The sequence below is a fragment of the Pseudonaja textilis genome, chromosome 8 (assembly GCF_049901715.1).
Source record: "Pseudonaja textilis isolate UNSWEBS1 chromosome 8, rPseTex1.2, whole genome shotgun sequence".
Classification (NCBI taxonomy): domain Eukaryota; kingdom Metazoa; phylum Chordata; class Lepidosauria; order Squamata; family Elapidae; genus Pseudonaja; species Pseudonaja textilis.
Window position 1 is genome coordinate 46027126 of NC_141997.1, and position 10652 is coordinate 46037777.

Consider the following 10652-nt stretch of genomic DNA (forward strand, 5'->3'; position numbering starts at 1 on the left):
CTCATCACTGGAAGTTTTCAAGAAGAGACTTGACAGTCACTTGTCTGAAATGGTATCGGTTCTCCTGCTTGAACAAGAGGCTGGACTAGAAGACCTTGGAGGTGCCTTCCAGCTCGATTACGATTGCTTTTAGCTTTAAGACACACAGTTGGGTGGCCTTTATTAGGAAAATCAGTATAACCATTCCCTCTGATTGGTTTTAAAAACAACCATTCTGACTCCCTGAAAGTTGATAGCTTAATATTCAGGATGAAACCAGTAGATAGTTCTGGACTCATAATTCCCCAGAGATAATGAGGGGGTGTCAATGCAACAGACTCTTGAAAAAAAAAAAAAAAAACCAAACACCCCAGCACATACAATGCACATGGGGCACCAGAGATAAACATCGAACCCTCTTCCTTTGATTTTGATTGTCTGAACCGAATATTTCTGCTGATCGCAGTCACATAATGCCTTTGCTTTCAAATAGGCTTGGTCTGATATTCCTTTCACCAGAGCTTTATGTAGCAGCCTCTGATATTCATTTAGACTTAACAAAGAGCAATGCATCTGAAAAACACATGGCTATTTTCTCTCAAAGATTGCATATTTCCACAGAAATACAAGAGCACGAAGAAGCAGTTCTGATAACAAACACCTGGCTCTGTCCAGGGATGGGATTCTACCGGTTCAGACCGGTTCAGGAGAACCGGTAGCTCCGGTGATCGTTTGGCCCCGCCCTCCTGCCCCTGCCCTTTTCCTGTGCTTTATTTCCGTGTTTTTGAGCACAACTGATTCATGTGGCACAGCACTTTGCGGTGCATCAGCTGTTTTACTCACCAGTGATTGAGCAGAAGGTAAGTATTATAGCTAAAAATGGTCTTTTCTAAATGCTGTGCACATGTTCATCGAACCGGTTGTTACACCGGTTGAATCGTACCATTGTCTCTGTCTCTCTCTGTGTGTGTATGTGAGAGAGAAAGAGACAGAGAGAAAGTTGTAGAAAATATTGTCATCTGTTTTTCACAGACCCTAAAATTCTTCTTCTCATGCCATTAACCAGAAGTAGCTCTGATATAAGCCTATGAAATGCAAGATTCTATATCTTATTACCAGTTTCTACAGCTTCGTTAATTTATATCTAACTGGGTGAACTTAACTTCTCAGCTCCTGAAGGGAGACAAAACTGAAAACCTTGGAGCAGATTTGGTGGCACAGATCCAAATTCTAAATGTGTTAATAGGAAATATTATGTAAATGGCTAGCTATTTTAGGAAGTAGATTACCATACGACTCATTAAAAAATGTAGGGAAGGCATTGCTACAAGATGGGAAAATGGACGTAGTTGCTAGTTAACTAGCAGCCTAAAACTATGACCGTTTTACATGCTTAAACAAAATTAATATGCTTTTGATTAAGATTATTTTTGTTGCCGAGAGTCACTTTCTTAGGAGAAAGCTGGCTGTACAAACATGACAAAAATAAGTTAAGTTAAGTTAAGTTAAATTAAGTTAAGCTAAGTTAAGTTAAGTTAAATAAAACAATAAAGTAAAATAAAATATCCTATTATTGATTTTTTTAAAAAAACAACCTTTAATTAAAAAAAGAGAACTAGTTTGGTCTAGTGGTTAAGTCACCAGATTAGAAAGCAGGTGATTGTGAGTTGTAGTTCTGCTTTAAGCATGAAAGCCATAAATAGGAGGAGGAAATAGCATTAGCATTAGTATTAGGTATACCGTGAGGTATTTCTAAAAATAATAAAGGTAGGGATATATGTATGTATAAATAGCAATAGCACTTAGACTTATATACTGCTTCACAGTGCTTCACAGCCCTCTTTAAGTGATTTACAGAGTCAGTATCTTGCCCTCAACAATCTGGGTCCTCATTTTACCCACCTTGGAAGGATGGAAGACTGAGTCAACCTTGAGCCTGGTGAGATTTGAATTGCCAAACTGCTGGCAACTGGTGCTCAGCAGAAGTAGCCTGCAGTACTGCACTCTAACCACTGCGCCACTGCGGCTCTTAAAACTTCAAAGAAAACACTGCATTTTTCATCTCTTTCTTTATCTCCCAAATCAGTCCATTGTCTTTGGCAATTTTAACTCCTTTTTTATGCTGTAGAGAAATGGGAAGTATTAACAAGAAAGCCAAAACTCTACCTCAAACTGGTAGGCCTCAAATGTGACAAGCACCCTTGTGTTTGTGTGAGTGTATAAGTGTGATTGTGGCTCTGGGTGTTTTTCTTTGTTTTTCCTCACCAACTTGCAGAGATGCAAATATAGTGGCTTGTGATGGAGGAAGTAACTGTACTGCAAAAAGTAACCCATATCCTTGCTTGGAATTACTAGTGCTAGTAAATTGGCCAACAGTCTACTTGTCTAATACATAATACATTTGTGCTTCCTTCATTTGGAAAGAGGCTGATACAAATTCAGGCTTGGTTTTCCTCTTTGAATAATTTCTCTATGGTTCAGAATTGTGGAGTTCTTTTGTTTTAATTCTTCTCTTAAAATTGTGCTTTTGTCCTCCCTCAGGCTTAGTTTATTACATAATGTGCTCCCATATTGATGTAAACTGATTCCAAGACGCCATTTTTTAAAACATAAAAATGAGCCTTATAAAGCATAAAATAAAGCAGAGGCATAAATATTTAAGATCCTGAGGGAGGAAGCTATTATAGCTCATAAGCTGAGTTTCAATGAGCTCCCGATTTCTAGAGATAACGTGTTGAATAGGAACAGTATATTATATTGGATAGCGAAATTTCTTAGAATTAATCCATATATTAAGATGATGCATTTTTCTTCCTTGTCATAAAATGCATCCCTTACAGAACTGAAAGTTCATTCTTTTTGAATATTGTGTTCTTCCTTGGCTGGTTTGAATGTGTGGAACCATGATCACTGCATGATTGGTGTTGACTTTGATGTGCTAAAAGAAGTTGTTAATTGTACAGTTATTTTCATTGTCCCACAAAATAGCCATTCAACGTAACAAGCTATTCTGAATCTGGAAGACTTTGAGTTTGCTCCTTAGTTCATCCATTATTGACATCATCATGTTGGCAAGATAAATTGGGCAGCCAACCTTATAGAATTATTTCCAACTAGCTACGATGCTTTTAGGGGACATTTTTAGGAGGCTCAATGGTTAAAGATGCTGAGCTGCTTAGCTGGACATCCCAGTTCAAGACCCGAGTGTTATGTGACTGGGAGTGTTCTGTTACTTGCCCCAGTTCCTGCTCACCTAGCAGTTTGAAAACATGCAAATGAGATTAGATAAATAGCCACCACTTTGATGCGAAAGTAACAGCGTTCTGTGTGCCCTTGGCATATAGCAGGGGGTTAGCAACCTTGAACATGCAAAGAGCCACAACGGTCGTAACCGGAAGCCCCCCATTCAATTCTGGAATCAACCAGAAGTCCAGTTTCCCCCACTCGAATCTCCTCCTAGCGCGGCATCCTTTTTCCTCTACCTGTCCTAACCAGTAAGAGCTTCAGAAAGATAGGGGCTGCAATAACAAAATCTATTATTTCCCAGCCCAATTCACCTCACAGGGTTGTTATCGTGTGGAAAAATAGCAAGAGAAAGATATGTTGGATGGAGTTAATTGTAAAAATAATATAGGCAGGATACAAATGCCGCTAAATAAATAATATGTTGCACATAAGCTGGATTTGGCAACTCCACTCTATCAAAAAGATATGCTTATGGGGGGAAGTGCTAGACTAAATAAAACCCAAAGCAATTCTTTTAGAGAGACTCTGAATTTGTAATCAGTCAAATGATATAAGGTGCTCTATTAACCTCAAATCAGTGTGTATTCATTTTTCCTTAAAGTTTAAGCAAATTTCTATAAGGTAGCAGATTAGAATGAATGCTTCTAGGTATTCTATCTTGGCATGTAAATCCCACTTTGACACACAACTTCACGGATTTTGGCTGGTTGATAGCTATGCAGGCTCACTGACCACACACATGAATGTAGACAGCTGTGTTCATAAACAATTCATAATAAAAGTCAAGTCTTCAAATTTAACTTCTCGTAAATCTATAATTGTATCCAGGCTGTTTCCTTGTTAAGTTGTATATCAGTAGTATGCCCATTGGAGAAAAGAGGATAATTAGAGCTGGAAGGACCTTGGAGGTCTTCTAGTCCAGCCCCCTGCTCAAGCAAGAGAATCTATACCACTGCAGACAAAATGGCTGCCCAGTCTCTTCTTAAAAGAGCACCAGTGGTGGGATTCAAATTGTTTTACCACTAGTTCGATGGGCGTGGCTTGGTGGGCGTGCTTTGCCTAACAGGTGCATGCAGCCTTCCCCACACCAGCTGAGGCCTGCAGAGCCAATCAGCTGAGAGGATAAAGAAGGAAAAAGTGCAAGCACAGGTGGGAGGGTCGATCCTGCGCTTTTCTCTTCTTTCTCCTCTCAGCTGATCATCAGCTTTTTTTTACTACCTGCTCAGCCAAACCACTACATACCATAGCATACCACCACTGTGGAACACCCATAATTTTGAAGGCAAGCCATTCCACTGGTTAATTATTCTCCCTGTTCTTTAGTTCTAGGTTGCTTTTTTCCTTGTTTAGTTTCCATCCATTGCTTCTTGTCCTCCTGTCAGGTGCTTTGGAAAATAGATTGTCCACCTCTTCTTTGGGGCATCCCTTCAAATATTAAAACACTTCTATTATGTTACACTGTACTACTTCTTTCCTCTTTGCTCATAGCTCATCTCTGCAACCTTTTCTTCATATGTTTTAGCCTTCGACCCTCGAATAATCTTTGTTGATTTGCTGCACTCTTTCCAGAGTCTCTATATCTTTTTTTTAATAATCCAGTGACCAAAACTCGATGCAGTATTCCATGTATAATCTTACCAAGGTTTTGTATAATGGTACAAACATTTCACATGATCTTGACTTTATTCCTCTGTTTTTGCAACCAAGAATTTTAGGCTCTGACAAAATTTTCTACAATCTCTCTCTCTCTCCCCCTCTCCCTCCCTCTCTCCCTCCCTCCCTCCCTCTCCCCCCCTCTCTGAATTTCTTCTTGTAAGATCTTTCTTTCAACTACAAAGTCTAGTCTTGTTGCACTCTGTTGTACAGCGGGCCTATTTATCAGTGTGTTCAATAAGGCTACTCACAGTTTAGTTCTTTAGCAACGGTAAAGCTCTTCACCTGCCCACCCTCCTCACCACTCCACTTTCCAAATTTCTCAAAATTCAATCCGGAGATTTGGAGATAGAATCACAGATTTGCAGGATTCCATAATGGAACATAATCATGTCCTTTCTGGTTCTTGAGGATTACTGAAATGATCTCTTTTTTTAAAAAAAAATACTTAATCAGGATTGGTGACTCAAATGAATGGTTAAGGTGCTTATCAAAATAATTTTAGACAAGCAAGGAATACATTCACAGGCACAAATACTGCTTTGGAAATCCCTTTGGAGCCTTTAGCTAAAATCATGATATCATTTTCTGCCTATAAATTAAGCACATATGGAGATGTTTTAAATATGATTCCCTCCCAGAGCTTAGTTAATCTCTCCTAAAGCAACTGGATTTAGCATGTTTATTTAGAAGAAGCTTACAAGTTCGTTGAACAAAACCATGCCATTCTAGTGAAGCATTAGTTCTGCAAAATGTATCTTCATTTCTAATGGGAATACTTATTTTAGTAAAAGTGGGATTGCAGTTTAGTGTTGAAGCTGGTGTTACAAATGATATCGACCAATTGTAGGATATCATCACTCACATCAATAGCATGGAAGAGTTTATATGCCGTGTTCCAATATCTCAGGGGCTGCCCCAAAGAAGAGGAAGTCAAGCTATTCTCCAAAGCACCTGAGGGCAGGACAAGAAGCAATGGAGGGAAACTAATTAAGGAGAGAAACAACCTAGAACTAAGGAGGAGTTTTCCTTACAATTAATCAATCAATGGAATAACTTGCTTCCAGTAGTTGTGGGTGTTCCTACACGGGAAGTTTCCAAGAAGAGATTGGACAGCCATTTTGTTTGAAATGGTATAGGTCAGGGGTGTCAAACTGGATTTCTTTGAGGGCCGGATCAGCATTGTAGTTTTCCTCCACAGGCCAGCTGGGGGTTGGAAGGGACAGATGCCTCCTGCAACACCTATTGGTCAAAACGGCACTGCACACAGGCCCCTCACACCCCACTTTGGCCAACAGAGTGCTGCAGAGGCCAAAAACGGGGCACAGGGAGGCTGTGCATCCCCCCATGTCATCTTTTGGCCAGCAGTGCTACAGGAGGTGGTCCAGGCCGAAAACAGGGCTTTCTGCTTGAACAAGGGGTTGGACTAGAAGACCTCCAAAGTCCCTTCCCACTCTGTTATTCTGTTGTTGTTGTTTTTCCAAAATTACCCTTCCACTGCAATACTTTGTAAGGAAATGCGTGCAAGGTTTAAAAGGCAAAATGAAGAAGGAAATGGGAACATTATCATTTATACTGCATGAGGGAAAAACTTACACATTAATTACAAAGGACAATATCATATAACATTCCATGAGAGCGATACAAGCAGCAGGTATTCTCTGCATTGAAAAGAGAGAAAAAAAAGTATGCCTTTTCTCAGATGACTGACCACAAATGATGGGAAATTGATATGTGCAGTTGGTACTGATCTCTATACCTGGTTTAGAATTACAAAAAAATATACCTCTTATAATTTAGGTCCATCATGCAACCATGAAATGGATGTAGAGGTTTGGGCTTCTATAAATATTCAAGTATATATAGGTCAAGACAGCAAATTAAAAACAAAACAAAACACAGTGTAGAGGAATTGTGGAATGGCCTTGAAAGGACAGTGGTCTGATAAGTAGGACTTGAGACCAGGCCATGAATGTAATGTGAGAAAGCATCTCAGATAAGCCCTCCCTTATTTCACACAAAGACAAAGGGATAAAGAGAAAGTGGTAGAAGGGGAAGAACATCCTTTTTTTTTTACAACTCTTTAAACCCTTAATTAGGGGTAGTTGGGACAACTGAATGGAGCTGCTGAGTGTTTACTAGCTGGATGCCCTTCCTAATGCCTATGTTGAGTTCACAGCAAATATTTTCTCTTAGAGAAACATCTACCAGTGCATAGGATTGAACTCTTAATCTTCTGAGTGTGAGGTGAGCATCTTCACTTCTAGGCTACCACGCCAGTCATCCAATACAAGATTTTGTTAATGTTAATGTAGCTGTTGCAATAAGAACAAGTGGTACAACCACCACGATATTCTTGAGTTATATAGCACCAATTTCTTAATCTCAGCAATTTCTTGCTGAGATGACACATGCATACAAATTCAATCATACTTAAAATGTTACCTTGAACTTCACTCTAATGATGAAATTGGGTTATACTTGCCTGGCCCAGTACCTGAATCAAATCCATCCGTCTGAGAGAAAATGGCCCATTGATTTCAGAAAAAAAAATTACTTCAAAGAAATTCATTTAAGATTGTAATTTTTTTTAAAAAAATAATGGAAATCAATATTGCTCACTGCAGAGCAAGGGGTGTTTCCAGACAGAGACTCAAAGGAACCAAAAAAAAAAAAAATGATTTAAGATTTGCACAAAATTAGATTTTGGATTATGCAGTGCAATCACAATTTATAGGCTTCCTTTGAATAGATAAGTTAATTGATTAATTTAAATGATTTTTGACATATGGGCTCTTTTGTTTTAGGAAAGCAACTGTGAGAATGGTTTCATAAGCACAATTTGTAGTAACAATATACAACGGAAGTATAAATAATTGTTTTATTGTTTTAGTACAGATCAATATTGTTGTCTTCTTGCTACCCTAGGAAAGAATATATAAGGGAAAGCTGAAAGATATCTAGATATATGAAGCAGACTGGAGTTTTGTTTCCTGTAGTCATGAGTGCCAGATATGAACTGCAAAAATCTAGGTAGATAATTATTAAGAGCTTGTGTTTATTTATTTATAGTTTACCAAGCTTCAAGAAGAGATGAACAAAGAACTTGAGTCTTGGCTGCAATCTAATGTTTGGCTGTGGTTTGGTTTGGTTTTTGCAACACAGAATTGGGGACCTTAGCTTGATAAGAAAGTGTTTTTTGTCAAATTGTTGCATGAATATCTTTGTATACCAAAACACATTTTTCTACAGCATTCTATCCCATCCCGGTGAATATCCAAATCTGTAAGTTTTAGTACTGAGAGTTCCATAACTAATATGATCCATTTAGTGGTGGGATTCAATTTTTTTTTTACTACAGGTTCTGTGGGCATGGCTTGGTGGGTGTGGCAGGGGAAGGATACTGTAAAATCCAGACAGAGGTGATATTTGCTGGTTCTCTGAACTACTCAAAATTTCTGCTACTGGTTCTCCAGAACTCGTCAGAACCTGCTGAATACCACCTCTGGATCCATTACTTCGAATTATGGGAGTTTAGTTGTTGAGTTTTAGAAAGAGGCTTCTGCTTATTTAAAATACCAAGTTCTACTCTGAAAAGTTCCTGAATGTTGAATTTGTGGCTTTAAGAGTGAATTCTGATGATAATTGCTGTTTGGGTCAAATATCTGTTTATAAGAACTTTCTGAAAAAAAACAAAAACACTTCAGTTTGGTATTTGGCATAAAATAGACCCAATATCTAAAGATAATGAACCTCTGGAAGCAGTTAGAAAACGTTTACAAACTCATGTATGGCATTTGCTGCTTCAATTCTAGCTAAACTGATTATTAATGATGTCGTTGGTAAGACCCCACTTGGAATACTGCACCAGCGTTGGTTGCCAAGACATAAAAAAGATCATGAGATCCTAGAAAGAGTGCAGAGAAGAGCAACGAAGATGATTAGAGAACTAATCATCCTCTAATCATAGGAAGAACATTTCTAGAAATTGGATATGTCTAGTTTAATAAAAAGAAAGACTAGGGGGTGACATGATTGCATATTCCAATATCTAAGGGGCTGCAACAAAGAAAAGGGGGAGTCAAACCTATTTTCCAAAGTTCCTAAAGGCAGAACAAGAAACACCTGACAACAAGACAAGAAGCAATGGATGGAAACTAGTCAAGGAGAGAACCAAATAGAAGTAAGGAGAAATTTCCTGATGCCAAAAACAATTAATCAGTGGAACCAGGGATGGGCTTCTGGGGTTTTGCAGGGGTTCAGGAGAGCCCCTAGTTAAGATTCTGTGTAGTTCAGAGAAGCCCCAAATCCCACTCCTGACTGGTTCCACCCACCTCCTCCCCTCCCAAGAGTCCCCTCATGGCCCATTTTGGATGCAGGTAAGTGCAAGGCGCATGTGCAGGCTTGGGAAGGGTGAAAAACAGGCCACCCGGAAGTTTGGGAGGGCCGGAAATGGGCCTGTTTCTGGCTTCCAGAGAGCTTCCGGAGACAGGGGAGGCTGTTTTTGTCCTCCTGGAAGCTCGAATAAACCCTCCAGAGCCCAGGAAGAGCAAAACACACACACACACACACTGTGGTGCAGGAGGTCAACTAGGCCATGCCCACCATGGCCATGCCCACCCAGCAACTGGACAGAGAACCCATTGCTAAAACTTTTGAAGCCCACGTCTGAGTGGAACTACTTGCCTCCAGAAGTAGCGTCTGCTCCATCACTGGAAGTTTCTAAGAAGAGATTGGACAGCTGCTGAAATGGTATAAGTCTCCTGCTTGAGCAGGGGTTGGACTGGAAGACCTCCAAGGTTCCTTCCAACTGTGTTATTCTGTATTTCTGCTTTTGTCATCCTTTTGGTTCTTCTTAATAGGTTTTCATTATTCTGGAAGAAATGCGTTGAACTACAGACACTATCGGTCTAACATCTGGACACCCTCGGAGTTTGGAGATCCAACATAAAACTCACATTTTTGCATTTTTGATACTAACCTCTGGAAAGAAAGGAACATAATCTCTTTCATAACAATGATGTGTGCCTGGAAGATTGTATCTCAGCCAATTATTTATTTAATACCTTCTGTGTATCGCGCCAGGGAGTCTTTTCCCTGTCCAGATTTAATGCCCTGTCATCCATGCTAACAGAAGGGAAATATAACAATATTCCCATACAAGATTGCTTATGCCCTTTCCCATTGGGGAAAATTGAATCAGTCATGCATGCTTTACTGTGCTGCCCATATGAGGTGATCGGCACTCAGTTTTAATAACTCTTTTGTTATTGAAATCCCATGATAGGTGAAATTGGAATGTTTTCTTTTTATGTGCTGAATGGTTGATGATTAGCTTCAGAGCCTTTGCTAAGTTATACTGTATAGTGTTTGTTGTTTGCAAGTTGTAACTATGCTTATATAATTAACACAAACAGATATGTAAGCTATGCATAGGGATATCCCTTTTGTTCACAATTACAAATATCCAAGAAGTTTAATATTGTTTGAAGTCTTTCTTTTGTTCCTGATATTGGGAATGGGTAAGTCACATGGAATGGCTGGGGACTTTGGGCTACAAATCCCAGAGGTCCTTTTTCAAAAGGCAACTGGTCTCTCTTGTTTTGTTTTTTTTCCCTTCAAGACATTTTACTTCTTATCCCAGAAGTTTATTCAGTCCGTCAAGAACCTTCCTGGATTGTGGTCACCATGATGTAAAAAAAGATGTTGAGACTCTAGAAAGAATGCAGAGAAGAGCAACAAGGATGACTGGGGGACAGAAGGCTAAAACTTAC

General features: G+C 39.3%; 1 long non-coding RNA gene across 3 annotated transcripts; it reads left to right on the forward strand.

Moving 5' to 3' along the window:
- Nucleotides 1-429: 429 nt before the first annotated feature.
- Nucleotides 430-10358, forward strand: LOC148125187 (uncharacterized). 3 transcript variants are annotated; one of them, XR_015744518.1, is made up of 4 exons: nucleotides 430-839; nucleotides 7075-7125; nucleotides 7807-7911; nucleotides 9741-10358. It is a non-coding gene; the product is annotated as an uncharacterized LOC148125187 (long non-coding RNA). The 3 variants fall into 3 exon arrangements; XR_015744519.1 differs by lacking the exon at nucleotides 7075-7125; XR_015744517.1 differs by lacking the exons at nucleotides 7075-7125; nucleotides 7807-7911 and adding an exon at nucleotides 7951-8163.
- Nucleotides 10359-10652: the final 294 nt, after the last annotated feature.